A 16,421-nucleotide genomic window follows, 5' to 3' on the forward strand; every position below is an offset into this window, starting at 1 on the left:
CTCCCAGAGACAGTCATGCCCACTTAGGGGTGTCAATAAGATTATTGGCAGGTGTCAAAATTGCTCTTTTTTTTCTAAATTGAGGTATTTCTGAAACTTTTATTTTTTTTTTTGAAATGGCTGATGTTTTGATATGTTTTGACAAGGCAGCTGGTTCCGTTGAGTTCATTTTTTTTTTTACCCTGAACTTGGGTGTCCAGCGAGCGACGAATTAAATCCGGAGTTAAAGCTGCTTTTTTTTTTTTTTTTCCAGAAATATGCAGCACTAGTGGCGAGAAATGCTAATGTTTAACTAGGCGAAATATCTGTTTGCTTAGTGGAGAATGTGCGGCATTTGACAGAAGGGACATCTCTCTTATTAGTAATCAAATAGGGGCGACCAGTTGCTGCGCTCACTCTGGGAGGGGGGTCAGGCAACTGAGGCAAGTTCAGCACTTCATAGCATTCAAAGTACAGCAACAACAGGGAAAAATCAATATAATTATATTTGTCTGGAGTGTTTGGGCTGTTGAAATGTTTATAGAGGTGGATTGTTATCTTCTGAAGATGAATCTCTCTTTTGTTGTAAATGTTAAAAGTGGAGGAGCCTTGGTCTCAGTTGTCACTTAATTGGACGCTTCTTTGTGAGATTGTGACTTCTAACAGCCCAGCAGTTTTTGGTCATATAAATTTTATATTTGGCTTCTCAAGTTTAGTTTACCTTAAGACCCTTCCTATAGAGGTTTAGTATATGGCAAGTCCATGGCTGGATTGGGACATGCTCTTCCTACATACATAGTCAGCCTTATATCTTGCTCGTTCCCTATTGAAAAGCCATCAGACAGAAAAAGAATGCACTTAATGGGCTTACCATGTTTATCCGAATAACGGAGAGCGAGGCTCCATTTACGCCCGAGCATAAATGCTTTCGAGAACTTAATTATTGATGACAAATCTGCTGTGCTTCTAAATTTAAAGATATGGCAATTTTAGAGGAATCTCAATCAATTTTGCCCACTTTGGAGTCTTAGAATAAAGTCAGCCCCCCACCCACTGCAGAATATTTATATTTTTATATATATATATATATATATATGTATTAAGTTGTGTGTTTCAGTGGATTTTGAAACAGTAGAGACAACCCCTTTAGTAGGAGCGAATGGGAACTACTGTCCCTTGGAACCTATACCTATAGCACTTCGTAAAAAGGAAACAGAAAATGCTATAAAAGTGAAAAATATATTTCGAAAGGGAAACATCGCTATTAAATTAGCTTTTGGCAATCACTTCACTTCCTAATAATGACATTTAATGCTTGCCACGGTGAATTGGCCTGCGCTCATTCAAAAAGCACTTTTTTTTTTAAACAGCAGAGTTCCTTTTAGCAGCTTAGTTATCATGGTCAATTGACTGTTTCCCATAAGGACTAGCTTTATCAAATCCTCGTGGCCTTTGGATATAGGTAGCCCTTCTCCTGTAGTATATAAGGCGTATTTGTATTCGCGCTCGGTGAATGAGAATGTAAAGAACATTTTGCATTGAGGTTGATCTGGTCTGGCATTGGGGAAATGTCTTATAACATATAGGCCTACGGTGGCGGAGTCCAAACCACCCTACATCAATTAGGTGTAACATCATCTGGGCTTTAAGAGAGGAGTCATTGTTTTGCCTTCACGTTACCCAATTAGATATCTCCTGGAAAAAGAAAAAAAAAGTTCTCAAGGCAACTTTTATTTCTGCACAATTTCTCCAGAAACATAGAAGCTACCAAAACATAGCGGAAATGGATGGGAAAGAAATAGAATTTAGGCTGTGGGAATAAGTTTTTCTTGAGCAAAATAGAAAGGGGGAAAAAAAAAAAGAGGAAAAGACCATATTTTCTTTGTGGTATTTCTGAAAAGGATGAGAGTATCATATTCATAGTGGAATAATGTTTTCTTGGAAAACACAAAAGCAGATGTTCCTCATTAGGAACACCCATTGTCTACATATCGCAGCTATGAACAGATAAATCTATCCTATTTCACCGATACATTCCAATGACTGTAAATGATTACAGGATGCTGCTGTAACTGCGAAACTCCCAAAATGCACACTGTGGGCTCAAATAATGATTCCAGCCCATCATCATCATCATCATCATGGGTTTTTTTTTTTCCTATCACAACTTATGGAAATTCCTGGTTGGGCTTCTATCCTTTCTGCCTTTTCACCCCCCCCCTTCCTTTCTTGTTTGGCTTACATCTACATAAGGACCTAGTTTGTGACTTTTGGAAACTGAAAAGACTGATTGTGGAGGAAGAAAAGGGAGAAGGGGGGATTACATTACTATCAAAACATGAAGCAGCACTCTGGAAAGGCAATGAGGTAGAGCTGTGGCCCTTCCGAATCTGCTTGCAATGTATGCAAGCATCGGGTTTCCAGATGGCACCATCACACATACAGCTAGTTGGCATCGGCGTGGGTAGTAAATGCCCCCCCCGACTTTCCAAATAAATTTGCCTTTTTTCCTATAGAATTTAGAAGACTTATCATTCCAAGTGTGTCCTAGTTTCCTGCATGGGAGCCAGACATCTGTTTATCCCATTTTCTTCCATAAAGAGTTTGGAAAACATTACTTTTTTTTTCAAGAGGGGGGGGGTGGTTAAAAAAAAAATAAAAATAAAAAAATGTTTTGTTATTTTTAACAGCTGCTGCTTAATATAATTGATGTAGGAATTTACAGCAAAGAGGGATATATATATTTATATCTATAATAGATATGGTATAGGGACAATAGTGATATTTTGTTTCCTAGTTTACACATCTTGTAATTGAAGAACAGTAGCCGAGGACTGATTGGAGTATTTTTTATTTTTTTATTTTTTTTTGCCGAACAGTGTATCCTTTCACTTCCTGTCACAAAGGTCACAGAAAGCCGACCTTTGCTGGCAATCCTAGCCACTGAATTATTCATGTGATTGACTTTTTGTCAGTGCACACAGTTGTGCTCTGGGACATTTTATTCATTTACCTCATTTAAAGCGCCTTTCTGCACCTGTTCAAGTATTAATATCATGTAATTTGGGCCTAATGCCGATTTTGCTGAGCACTCATTATATTTTTTATTAGCTATATTTCCAAACGATTATGTATGATTATTACCAAGCCTTACAAAAAAAAAAAAAAAAAAAAAGAGGCAATGGCTTATTCCCTAGACCTTTATATCTTCCTTGTCAGGTTGTTTTCAGAGGCAGAGAGAATAAACATTTGACCGGTCTCTGTGTTTTCTGTATATATATATATATATGTATGTATTTTTCTGCTGTTTCTGTTCCATACGGAACCAGAGAAGTTAAAGCGTTCTCCCTTATGGCTTTGTGAAAGCATGATTAAATCACACTCTGCTGAAGCTGTACAAATGCCAGCATTTATAAGGTCAACGCTTTTGTTAAAAATGCTATGTAAATGAGGATCTGCAAAAAGGGACATTAAATAAAATTAAATTCATTGTCTTTTTTAATGTCATTTACATTTTGGCTAAGCCTTGGCCTGTCAGGAAGGATTTTTTTTTTTAAACAATTTTAATTACACATCACTTAGAGATCCAAGGTTCCCCCCCCCCCCCCCCATTTCGGTAGCATTTGGATAACCTGTAAAGTGGTTTGTTTATTGACTTTTGAAATGGCAGCTTGTCATAAAATCTGTAATCATATGAACACCTGAATTTCTTCCCTTTATTATTCGCATTTGAAGCCTGTGCGCCTTCTCTCAGGGAGATAAGTGGAACAGTTTTGCCTTTAGACAATGTCCATGGGCTTGAGTCTTGCTTTGGAAAAGGTGCTCCATGGCTCAGTGGCTCAAAGAGCTTTGTAATAAATGGTGTTATCTTCTGAGTAAACAGCTTCTGCGTGTTACTGTCATACACATTTGGCATTGGCTTCAAGGATAGGGGGAATTTTGATTAATGGGCGCGTTTCTGCGGTGTCTACTTGAGTCAAAAATTGCTAAGGAGAAACGGCAAAACATCTTTTATCTTCTTTTGTCCGGGAAATTGGGAAAGGAAGAGCAAACTCCGCCACCCATGGAAAGCATTAATAATGCCTTTTCCTTGATTATTTTGATTTCATCATGTAGTAGAGTATGAAAGTAGACCATGATGTCAATGCAACGAAGAGCGGAGTAGGCATGAAACCAGTTTCGTTGGGCTTTTGGTTTGAGATCATGAGGGATTGAGTAAAAGTGATCCCAAAAAGACAGACTAGAGTAGGAAAATAACATGAATGGTCACAAGATTATGGGTTGTATAAAAACCAGCCCTGTGCAATACAAGTCAACGCACTTTAGCTGCTGTGCAACCACATTGGCTAGGAAGTGGCTGGATGGGATCTCAGCAAGCCTGTCAAAAACTGTACTCCAGGACTTGTTCTGATACAAACCATTCTGCGCTTCTGTTGTGGCATTATCAGGTGAAAATGAAAGATAATGCTGGGCTATGTTATTTTCTAAGGATGCCTTTGATGAATGGCTTTAGGTTGTGGAAAAATCTGTACTGGCACACATGCTCTTAGGAAATAAGAAGCAGATAGCGACTAGGCGGCTGTGCTAACAAACAAAGCTGGTTGGGTGCCAGCTTCTCAAATATGTATTATTCACGTGCACACATTTGTATCGGCGCTTGTGTAAAGTGCTTCTATATTTGCCTGCTGTGTGTTGGAAGAGGCATTGGCCAAGAATGAAGCTTGGAATGCCATTTTGGAATATATAGACACACACACAATTATTATTTTAGCAAGCTATATTTTTGTATAGGCCTACATAGAACAGCTGATCTCACACTAGCTCATATAATTGAAAGCATGTATTTCGGGTTTAAGGACTATGATGGAGTGGTTGTTAAGGATTAGCATGGTATTCAGCCCGAGTCATCTCATGATGTTATTCTAACATACCTGTCACCAAAACAATAATCATAGCTTTCTTTCTTGGTCTACACTAAGGTCTAGCAGCTATCTTGTGTTTGTGTTCTCGGTTGCTTAGTCTGTTGTCTACTTGTAACAGGTTTTACTTATAAATAAAGATATACATACATACATATGAAACATCTGTCGATCATGCATCCTACTCTTTGGGAAAGTCAGGAAGTCTTTAAGCAGTCATCACCACCCAGAGTTAGACCTATCAGGCTGGGTTATGGGTTAAAGCTCTTCTTTAGCTTGTGGCACCCTTACTACTCATTGGAGGTTATGCTTGCCTTGGTTGAGTTAACCCGTAACGCAGTCTAATGATTCTAAGGGCAAGTCCCAGTGTCAAACAAAAACCCCATCACTTGCAAATAGTCAATGTTATGGCGTCAGAATGTGTTCTGGCGTACTGTTTGTGAATACACGGTTTAGTTCTTTTAGTGCTATTGATAATGATCTGTTAGATGTCATTGATTTCCAGTCGTCATTCTGTTCTTAGGGACATGGTTGCTGGTTTTCCTTCTTCTGTGGAGCTGAAGGAATATATATGCCATGTTAGATTTGTAGGGAAAGCTAAGCAGTATTAAAGTTATATAAGCTGCAAGGGATATCTAGGGCAATCATTTGTATCTATGTCTCACCTTTAGAAGGAGGAAAAAATAGATCTAAACCACCTCTATGATTCAGTGGTTTCAACATATATTGCCAAGCAGACCTCAAAACACAAAAATGTTTGTTTAGTTATAAATAGAAAAAATTTGTGTCATAGGCAGTTATTCTATTTTAAAGCATTGCTTCTGACCATGCCTGTTGGTTAGGGCCCAACAGCTTATCTAGATTTAGAACCTAGGTCTGTAGGGTTGGCTTATTCACCGTGTAATGCTCCTCTCATCCTTGGGAGGGCAGTAAATAATGCAAAAGCCCTGCGTAATTGTTAAGGGAAAGGCATAATGAATTCAGTGGCCGATTAAATCTTTAATGATAGAAATTGTCATGCCAGATACCTGGAAAGTGATTGACAAGGGGAAGAAAAGGAAGTGAAAGTTGTGGGAGTTTAACCTGCCGTCTGGCACATTCTCCCAAACTTACACTCTATGAAAATGAAAACCATTCCGCCCCAGTAACCTGCCAGAAAAACAAACTCCTCTTGTTGGTTTATCTTAATGGGGAATCTTTTTTAAAAAAAAAAAAAAAAAAAAGTTTGCGGTCAAAACTCTACCGGCTATGAAATCGACATGGCGTTATGTATATAAAGAATACGTTTCAGTGAGAATATTGTTTGAAATGGCAATTGAATTGGAACCGCTTGTGAAAGGGAAATAAAAAAGGGGCTTATATTCGTTAGAATAAAAACTGCCTTCATTTTTTAGCGCGGTTGTACAATAGTCAGGGGCTTGTTATGGTTAATGAAAATCCGCAAGGATATTTGAAACAAAAAAAAGTTGGTTTTAGCCGTAACCTGGATTAGTATGGGAATTTAAAAGGACTTCTTTAAGCCCAACATGTAATGGTTTCTCCCAGTATATAAGAAAACAGAAACTTTCTCACTATAGAAAAACTAATCATTCCTTAATGTTGGGTTATGGGTGAATAAATTGAACCGCATGGTTTGGAAACGGCAGCAGAGACAGTGTTGTGTTTTCTCAATAATTCACTAGGAAATGAGTTTAACATGTGCGGAAAGGAAAGGACTTACATTTGTGTTGTTGTAAGACATGTAGCATAGGCCTAGCAAACGGAAGGAGACGGCTCCAGCTTGTCTCTAGTGAAAGACGAAACACGTTTGCACATCTGGTGAGAAAGAACAGTTCATTTACTGAGATGGTTCTTTCACTCTCTCCCGCTCTCTCTCTCGGCCTCTATTTTACTATCTTATTTTGTTTATTTTACAGCTCGCAAAATTATCCCGTTGACTTGTTGTTTTACTTTTTTTTTTTCTTTCCCCCCTTAGTGTTTTTTCAGCGTGGGTTAAAAAAATATACTAAGACTTATATACCTGGTGAGAGTTTTAGGTATGGCGTATGGGTTTACAGCCTTCCCATGGCCACCAATTAACCTTCATAAAGTGACAAAAGGCAGATTGTGACTTCATCCTCCAGAGGAGATATTTCACTGTTGACATCATGGTTATAGGAACTGTGGCCCTTTAGCTGTTACCCAGCCACTGGAGGGGCTGCAAGTTGGACATTGCCCCCTAATCTAAGTCTGTCTGTCCTGCACTTAGATCTAAGGGCAATATATTCTTCAATTTACATAGTCGTTCATGAAAAAGTATAAACATTTCCATAAATGCAGAAAAAAATTTCCTCCTGATAAAAGATAATGTTCATGGCTGTTTCCATTCAGGTAGGGAACTTTTTATCCATGCATTTTGTACTAGTTTTTCAAGTCAAGTAAGGGGCTATAGATTATGTTTTTGCTAAAACATGACTTTTCCCATTATTTTTATGTATAAAGATAGCATTCCTTATGTTTTTCCCTTCAGTGATGCGTTCTCTGTGTGGGCACCAGATGCATATCTATATCTGGAAAAGCTTTTCCCCCAGGATTCTCTAGTTTAGCTTCATCTGTTGATAATAAATCTAGTGCAGTGTTCTGTTGAGGTCTATGCCAAGGTAGCCAGTATGGCAGCTCCCACAATATGGCAGCTCCCACTCCTGCATAAAAAGGCAAACATACAGAAGATAAAAAGTAAAAAAAAAAATTGTCTTTTTTTCCCTTTTTGTAGGGAATAAAATAGTAGAGGGTGCCTGTAATCAATGTCTGATTAAACGATATATAGATAGGTAGACAGACAGATGATAGATGATAGATGATAGATAGATATATTCTAGATCAGTGGTCCTCATCCTTTTTTGCACCTTGGACCGATTTCAAGCAAGGCAATTTTTCCCAGGATCGGGATTGGGGGGCACAATTAATGCATAGTACATAATACATATATAGTGTAAATGTAATCATTACATTTTATATTATGCACTTTATTTTTATTGTTATTATTATTGTTACATTATAAAATATAATACAGTTCACCCTAATACAAAATCAGTGGGAGACCTGAGTTTGTTTCCATGCAACTAGATGCATCCAGGTTCAGCCCAGGTGGCCCGTTTCGGCACAGCCCGCAGCCCAACACCGGTCCACGGCCCAGTGGTTGGGGACCCCTGTTCTAGATAGATAGAATGATAGATAGATAGATTCTGGTTTTGGAAAGAAAATAACCAGTCATTCAGCAGGGTCAAAAGTGTCATATAACAGTGACATATGTGCAGTGAAAGAACATGGCCGTGATTGTGCACAACATAAAGAGCACTTGGTTTCATGAAAGCACTGGTGCTGCTCTGTAAATTAACCCTAGGAAGGTTGGCTGATCTTTTGACTGCACAGGCGGTTCAATTATGGTGGCTGACACACACACACATACACAAATAGTTATATATATAACCCCCCCAGCAGTTAGAGAAGGGTTATTAATGTACAATAGAAAGACGTGAGAACCTTTTATTTTGAAAAACAGCCAGGAGAAGTGAATTGATCTCGGCATGGTGTGACTTGACAAGAACGCTTTTTTTGCCAATCCAAATTAGATCTGAACTTTTTAAAGCCCTATGCCATTCAGCGCCGAAAACCCTCACGCACTGCTGAGACCTCTCGAACAGAGACAGATTGTTTTCATTGGATTCACAAAATCTTTGGCTACAACTACTCGATAAAATAAGAGGCGTTAGAGTGAGTAGAGTGAGTAGATCTCTACAGATTTTTGGTTCCCTGGTAGCTGTCACTTTAAGTTAAGGCAACTGAAGAGTTAGCAGTCAGTAATATCTGTAATGCCTTCCTCCTCTGGAGATGACATAGGGATTGTCTTTGTGGCATTGCCCATTGTATGCTACAGAGCAGCACATCTGGTGACCCATATTGTACCTATTAGTAACTATGTACTATGTATATTGGTCAGTTTATTGTGAATGAACAGAACAACAGAAAGGTAGCCATACGCATGGTTTTGGTTCCATCAATTTAGCCAGTGGCTACCTATGGTTGGATACCATATGAGGTCAGCAGAGGTATGGCCTTCTATACTCTTCTGTAGGGGCACATAAACAACTCTGCTTTACTTTCTGCTGTACAATCATTTGGGCTGTCAGTGTAAATGAACGGAACAGTAGAAAGGTGGCCATAGTTTTGGCTTTTGGACGTTTTGCCAGTGGGCCAATTGGTTGGATATCTTATGGGATCAGTAGGGATATGAATTTCTATTATCTTCTATGGGAGGACATAGCCCTGGTAGCAGGCCTTATGGGGTCAGCAGGGGTATGGCCTTCTATAGAGGCACAAAGTCCTGGTAGCATCCATTTCAAAACAGGACAGAGTCATCAATGAGCAAGAATTATACGTAACACTTCCCCCATTACATTCATTATATAACAAGCAAACCTGGCACACTGTTGGCATGCAACTGTTTCAGACCACAGAAAGCTGAGGGAACGGCTGTTAAGTCCATTACAAGTCCTTCATTCGTTCCTTGTTCTGTTCTTGCACTCTTGTTTCACACTTGCAAAGAATGGCTGTGACCTCATCTCTCCTTACCTGTTATTGTTGGGAAACGGAGAAATAATGGGCGTCTTTAATTAGGGCATACAGTAAAACATAAGAGAGGCAGTGCGAGAGAGAGCGAGAGAAAATCTTCCGAGAGTTATGAGTAGCATTTAATGGGAGAAACAAATGGGATTTTTTATGGTTAAGTATGAATTCACACCCACAGCATTTCTTTCACATTAGGGAAGGTTTGTAAATCAAATCAGTATGCTTGGATGCTGTCGTCCCCTCGTTGAATCTCTTATGTCATTTCTCTCTTGATATTCCCTCACTAGACATGCAGCCAAAGTGAGGCCCTACCATCCATATCTATTTTCTGAGTGTAGCAATTTGTCCTTTGACACACAAAGATTGGGTTAGGAAACAAGTGCTGGATTGAATTGGACATGGTGTTAGTCCCAACAATTTGAGGTCACCGGGCAGCAATCTGGACAATGGAGAGAAGTCATCTGTTACTCCTTAGATATGTGCACTGGGGCTTGGACAGGAGAAGACCCAGGGGGAAAGAGGACGGATTTGGAAAAATGCTTTTCGAAAAAGCAGGAATAAGATCCATTTATTACATTTGACACGTCGGTTCTAAATATAACAATACCTTTCCCAAAGATCATTAATTTTAACAAATAAATGAGTTATGCAAGTTAATAGAGCGCCATTGTTCCTTAGTGGTAATATTAACGGGGCAGATACACCCGGCACGTGGTCATTTCCCTCACTCCCTCCTAATTATTTGGCAAATCTTAGATTTTTACCTAATTGCCCTGTGTTAGCACCCAGTCTCCACCTACTGAAGCCTGTTTGCCGTTACCCAGTAGTCATGCAAGCAGAGAAAACACACACACACATACCCTGCGCTGAATGAATTCTTTGGGTAATGCTGTTTCTTAAGGCTATTTGTCTTTACAAGTGAACCAATGTTCATGGTTCCTACGACCTCGCTATAATTACTCCCAGCAATTATTGCATCCACAATCCTCCTCCTCCTGCAGTCCGAAACACATTTGTTCCTGTTTATTAGGCTGTAAGCAGTAACTAATTTACATTGTTTTTAAGGGTTTGGAGCTGCGGTTATTTATTGCGTAGGCTGGGTGGGGGGGGCGAAATAAATTTGACCACTATGCAAAAAAAAAAAAAAACAATGGTGAAAAAAATTGCAATGTAATTTAAGTTGCAATAATCTTTTACATATCGGTGTGTTTTTCAGGCTCTATTTTTTTTAATTCCTCAACTCGTAGAGAACAGTGACCCTGTTTATTAGAAATAGTCTTAAGACTGGGAACGTTTGCTAATGTGCTGAATAAAATAGTTGTCAGCAGTACTGGCTGAATGTAAAAGCTTAACGTTCTAATCAGTTTGTTACATAGCCGGGTGTTTTTCAGGCTCCTTTTTTTTATTAATAGCAATAATCTTAGTCTCTTCTCTACACTGGAAACTTTGGTTAATATGCTGCATTGTAATATTTGTCTGCTGAATATAAAAACCTAAAGTTCTAATCAGATTGTTGCATATCGGTGTGATTTTTCAGGCTCTATTATTGTTTTTATTCATTTCACTCACAGAAAATAGTAAAGCCATTTGATAGCAATAGCCTAAATCTCTTCTTCAAACTTTTCTTAATGTGTTCCATTATAATATTTGTCAGCGGCTGAAGGTAAAAGCCTAAAGGTCTAATGAGATTGTTACATATTGGTATGTTTTTCAGACTTTTTTTTTCTTCATTGATAGCAATAATCTTAAATCTCTTCTCCAGACTCAAAACTTTGTGTTAATTTGCCTAATAAAGTGTTTGTCAGCAGTATAAACTTAATGCAAAAGCCTAAAGTTCTAATCAATTTGTTACATATCAGTGCATTTTTTCAGGCTCCATTTTTTCTTTTTCATTTATTTCAATGCCAAATACTAAACCCATTTGATACCTTTGTTAACATGCTGCATTCAATTCTTTGTCAGCGGTATCACCTTAATGTAAAAGCCTAAAGTTCTAATCAGTTTGTTACATATTGGTGTGTTTTTCAGGCTCTGTTTTTAATTTTTTCCCATCATTCCACTTGCGGAAAATAGCATCCCTATTTAATAGTAATAGTCTTAATCTCTTCTCCAGCCTGGAAACATTTGTAAATGTGCTGCATTAAGATATTTGTCAGCAGTATTGACTGAATGTAAAAGCCTAAAGTTCTAATCAGTTTTTACATGTCAATGTGTTTTTCAGGCTCCATTTTTTTTCTTCTTCTTTTTTTATTTTTTTGCAGAAAATGGTAACCCTGTTTGATAGCAAATAGTCTTAATCTCTTCTCCAGACTGGAAACTTTTGTTAATGTGCTGAATAAAATATTTGTCAGCAGTATGGGCTGAATGTAAAAAGCTCTCCGTGGAGAAAACAATGTCTTTACTGTTCCCCTTCTCATCATAGCAGATTTTGTTATCAAGTTGGGAAGGGGGGGGGGGGGAAAGGGCTTGTTTAGGCGAAAATAATGATCATAAATAGAGTTGTAGAGTGGAGCACTAAGAAACTGGTGACAGTACCTGCTATCAGGGCCCTGCAATTCCAAGGAAATATGAGTGTTCTGATCCAGGGAAACAGTAATTATGTTTTTGTGAAGAATGTACAATGGTGCTAGGATGATGAATTGATCACAGATTGGAAGCGTGGTATAACTGTCATGTTACAGAGATAAGAGGGTGCGCGGGGATTGCTCATCTTTTCTGCTAGTTCACAGCCAACTAGTTTATTAGCACAAATCCCAAATGTTTAGTAAACTCATTAGGTTCCATCTAATGCTAATTTATCATCATAGATGGAAACGTAGCCGTCGAGGCCAGAGGACTGCACAGAATCCTCGTGATTTTTCCAGGGCTTTTTTTGATCAATCACCCTTCTTACGAGTGACTGTCTCTCTTTAAATGCTTTTAACAGGCCAGGATGATGCATTATCTCCAGCAGACCGATCCATTCGAATTTGTATTGGTTATACTCCTAATGATGGCTATCTGAGATGTTAACAGAGATGCCGTGGGGGGAGGGAAGAGTATTAATGTGTACATGTGTGTGTGTGTATGGTTATGCTATCCTACCCCATATTAAATAATGGGGACCCTAGTCTTCTGCTATGGCCCTGGCCCCCCCACTTCTATTCCATGGCTAGGGTCTTCCTGTGAAACAATCAGCTTTATTATAAAGAATTCATCCTGCAATCAGTTGCTATTTACCCTAAATCTCAAGATATTTGTTTTTTTTTTTAAAAATTAAGCCTTTAATGCCTGGTCTCCTGACGTTTTCGAACATATTCTATAGTGAATTTTCTTTTCTTTTTCAAAGATGATAATAATCTTTGCTTGATCTTAAGGCAACAGCTGCAAAGATAATGAAATTCTTATGATATTTCGCCAGGTAAAATGTGAATTGCAGAAGAAAAGCTATTGAATTTTTATGGTTCTTAATCGCATAAAATGAGATTCATGGGGCATACGTCTAACTGTACTCGGTGGACTTCACAGAGATGCACTTGCAGCCTAGTCCCACTGTGTGGTGTTAAGAGCTCCTTTTACGCTGGCAAAAACAATAACAGAGATCCAAAACAAAGGAAGAATTAACTAGTCAAGGTCCTGAAATAGCCCAAATTTTTTGTTGCTGGTTGGGTGGCCCTTAAGGTCACTGCTGCCTTTATTGGTGAAAACACCACTGTGTTCTCTACAGTGTTGCTTTCAAAATCTAGCCCTACTATACCTACATCTACAGTCCCTTCCCAGAGGCTATTATCCCACTGCTACTATAGGCACCATCTCTCCCTACTATACCTGCTATCCCACAGCCCCAGTCCCTTCCCAGAGGCTATTATCTCCCCACTCCTACTATAGGCACCATCTCTCCCTACTATACCTGCTATCCCACAGCCCCAGTCCCTTCCCAGAGGCTATTATCCCACTGCTACTATAGGCACCATCTCTCCCTACTATACCTGCTATCCCACAGCCCCAGTCCCTTCCCAGAGGCTATTATCCCCCCACTGCTACTATAGGCACCATCTCTCCCTACTATACCTGCTATCCCACAGCCACAGTCCCTTCCCAGAGGCTATTATCCCCCCACTGTTACTATAGGAACCATCTCTCCCTACTATACCTGCTATCCCACAGCCCCAGTCCCTTCCCAGAGGCTATTATCCCCCCACTGTTACTATAGGAACCATCTCTCCCTACTATACCTGCTATCCCACAGCCCCAGTCCCTTCCCAGAGGCTATTATCCCCCCACTGCTACTATAGGCACCATCTCTCCCTACTATACCTGCTATCCCACAGCCCCAGTCCCTTCCCAGAGGCTATTATCCCCCCACTGCTACTATAGGCACCATCTCTCCCTACTATACCTGCTATCCCACAGCCACAGTCCCTTCCCAGAGGCTATTATCCCCCCACTGCTACTATAGGCACCATCTCTCCCTACTATACCTGCTATCCCACAGCCCCAGTCCCTTCCCAGAGGCTATTATCCCCCACTGTTACTATAGGAACCATCTCTCCCTACTATACCTGCTATCCCACAGCCCCAGTCCCTTCCCAGAGGCTATTATCCCCCCCACTGCTACTATAGGCACCATCTCTCCCTACTATACCTACTATCCCACAGCCCCAGTCCCTTCTCAGAGGCTATTATCCCCCCACTGCTACTATAGGCACCATCTCTCCCTACTATACCTGCTATCCCACAGCCCCAGTCCCTTCCCAGAGGCTATTATCCCCCCACTGCTACTATAGGCACCATCTCTCCCTACTATACCTGCTATCCCACAGCCCCAGTCCCTTCTCAGAGGCTATTATCCCCCCACTGCTACTATAGGCACCATCTCTCCCTACTATACCTGCTATCCCACAGCCCCAGTCCCTTCCCAGAGGCTATTATCCCCCACTGCTACTATAGGCACCATCTCTCCCTACTATACCTGCTATCCCACAGCCCCAGTCCCTTCCCAGAGGCTATTATCCCCCCACTGCCACTATAGGCACCCTCTCTCCCTACTATACCTGCTATCCCACAGCCACAGTCCCTTCCCAGAGGCTATTATCCCACTGCTACTATAGGCACCATCTCTCCCTACTATACCTGCTATCCCACAGCCACAGTCCCTTCCCAGAGGCTATTATCCCCCCACTGCTACTATAGGCACCATCTCTCCCTACTATACCTGCTATCCCACAGCCCCAGTCCCTTCCCAGAGGCTATTATCCCCCCACTGCTACTATAGGCACCATTTGAGCCTATTATACCTGCTATCCCAGCTCCATAGTTCTTGTTATGTACAGTTCCCAGGATCCCATGAAGGCTCCAGCTCTTGGATGATAATGAAAATTCTTCTTTTGCCAATAGCTAAAGGGCCACAGGTTGGACAGGTCTTAGCTTTCATTCTCTCTTCGTGATCCCTTTGGTTACAAGCGTTTGTCAGTATGCTCACTAACTGCAATCAGATCTCATCTGCATCCCAGTAGTATTGATTCATATTTAACATCAAGGCTCACAATTGATTGCTATTGATTAACAATAAAAAACTTCCCTAGATGCAGAGCGGCCAGTCCAATATTCAAGGCGAATTGCTCTCTGTTTGCTCATTGACCGAGGCATAAAGCCTTTCATCTGCTGTACATATTAATTGTCTGGCTCGTTTTCAGTAGTGATTCAAGATTTGAAATTGTACATACCTATAATGTGTATTACTGATTGCAATTCGCCTTTGTTGTTGTATGAAAGGTAATGTTCTCTTGGTTGAATGGGGGAAAAGACACCAAATAGTTTACAATCCAATAATTCAGTGTTTAATCTATGAAATGATGTCACTTAATGGGACCCTATCACATAAAACTTGCCCTGATTAGGAGCAAGCTATAATTCTAGGGAGTGGGGGTAGGGTGTGATAGGTGGAAATGCTTAAGCCAACCAGTCCCTCCCCCTACACTTCCCTATTCATTTGTATTAATGAGAGTCTCCTCTGTTTGTGGGTTTTCTTTTTAATCATCATTGAGTCCACACTTTAATGATGTCATCACAGAGTCATCGCTTATTGACATCATTCAAGTGGTCTTCTCTGCAAAGTATCTTTTAGGGTCTGAAAACAGTTGTTGGTAAAGAATTTGCTTCAGAATGGGCACCCAAGTAGACATTAGTTGTGTTGAATATGTTTTATGAATCCCCAGGCCCAAACCAAGTTGATATAATATTTTTTATTGTCTTTTTGGGTTATATGCAGGTGAGAAAATGACTTAAGGATCATTATTACTATAATTATTATTAACATTTATTTATAAAGCGCCAACATATCCCGCAGCGCTGTACAATAAGTGGGTTACATACATTGGACATACAGAGTAACATATAAAGCAACCAATAACTGACACAAGAGGTGAAGGGAGCCCTGCCCAAAAGAGCTTACAATCTACAAGGAGAAAGGGTTGAGACACAAGGTGTGGGATGACTAACTGGTGGGTCCTTTAAGTGTTCTTGGACTACGCCACCCAGAATTCCTTGTCAGTATTAAAATATTGAAGAATATGTGGGAGTTCAGAAAACATCTGGAAGGGTTGGACAATCATGGGCCAAAGTAACACATTAACCTATTCCCTCTGACAATGGTGGGAGGCCAGCGATGTGTTCTCTCCAATAGATTAGCAAAGAAATAACATGTAGAACAATTTTCAGAGGCTTCATTCCAATAGTTTTCTTTTTTTTTTTATTTGGGGGTGGTGGTGGGGGTGACGTGCCTCCTCTCTAACCCTAGCTGGTTACTTCTGGAAACCAAATGGCTCTCAAACATATTGTCTAAGTTTTCTGCTGCACTGGAACATCTGAAAGAAATTATCCAATCTTTTACATCCAGAAGTTTACAGTTATATAATGATGGAGAAAACCGCAAAG

The 16,421-nt window shown here is 40.0% G+C and overlaps 1 protein-coding gene across 19 annotated transcripts in view; it reads left to right on the forward strand.

Annotated features, from left to right (window-relative positions):
* Nucleotides 1-16,421, forward strand: part of ebf3 (EBF transcription factor 3) — a 137,358-nt gene that overhangs the window by 10,675 nt on the left and 110,262 nt on the right. The gene's annotated exons all lie outside the window — the stretch shown is intronic.

The sequence above is a fragment of the Xenopus tropicalis genome, chromosome 7, assembly GCF_000004195.4.
Source record: "Xenopus tropicalis strain Nigerian chromosome 7, UCB_Xtro_10.0, whole genome shotgun sequence".
NCBI lineage: Eukaryota > Metazoa > Chordata > Amphibia > Anura > Pipidae > Xenopus > Xenopus tropicalis.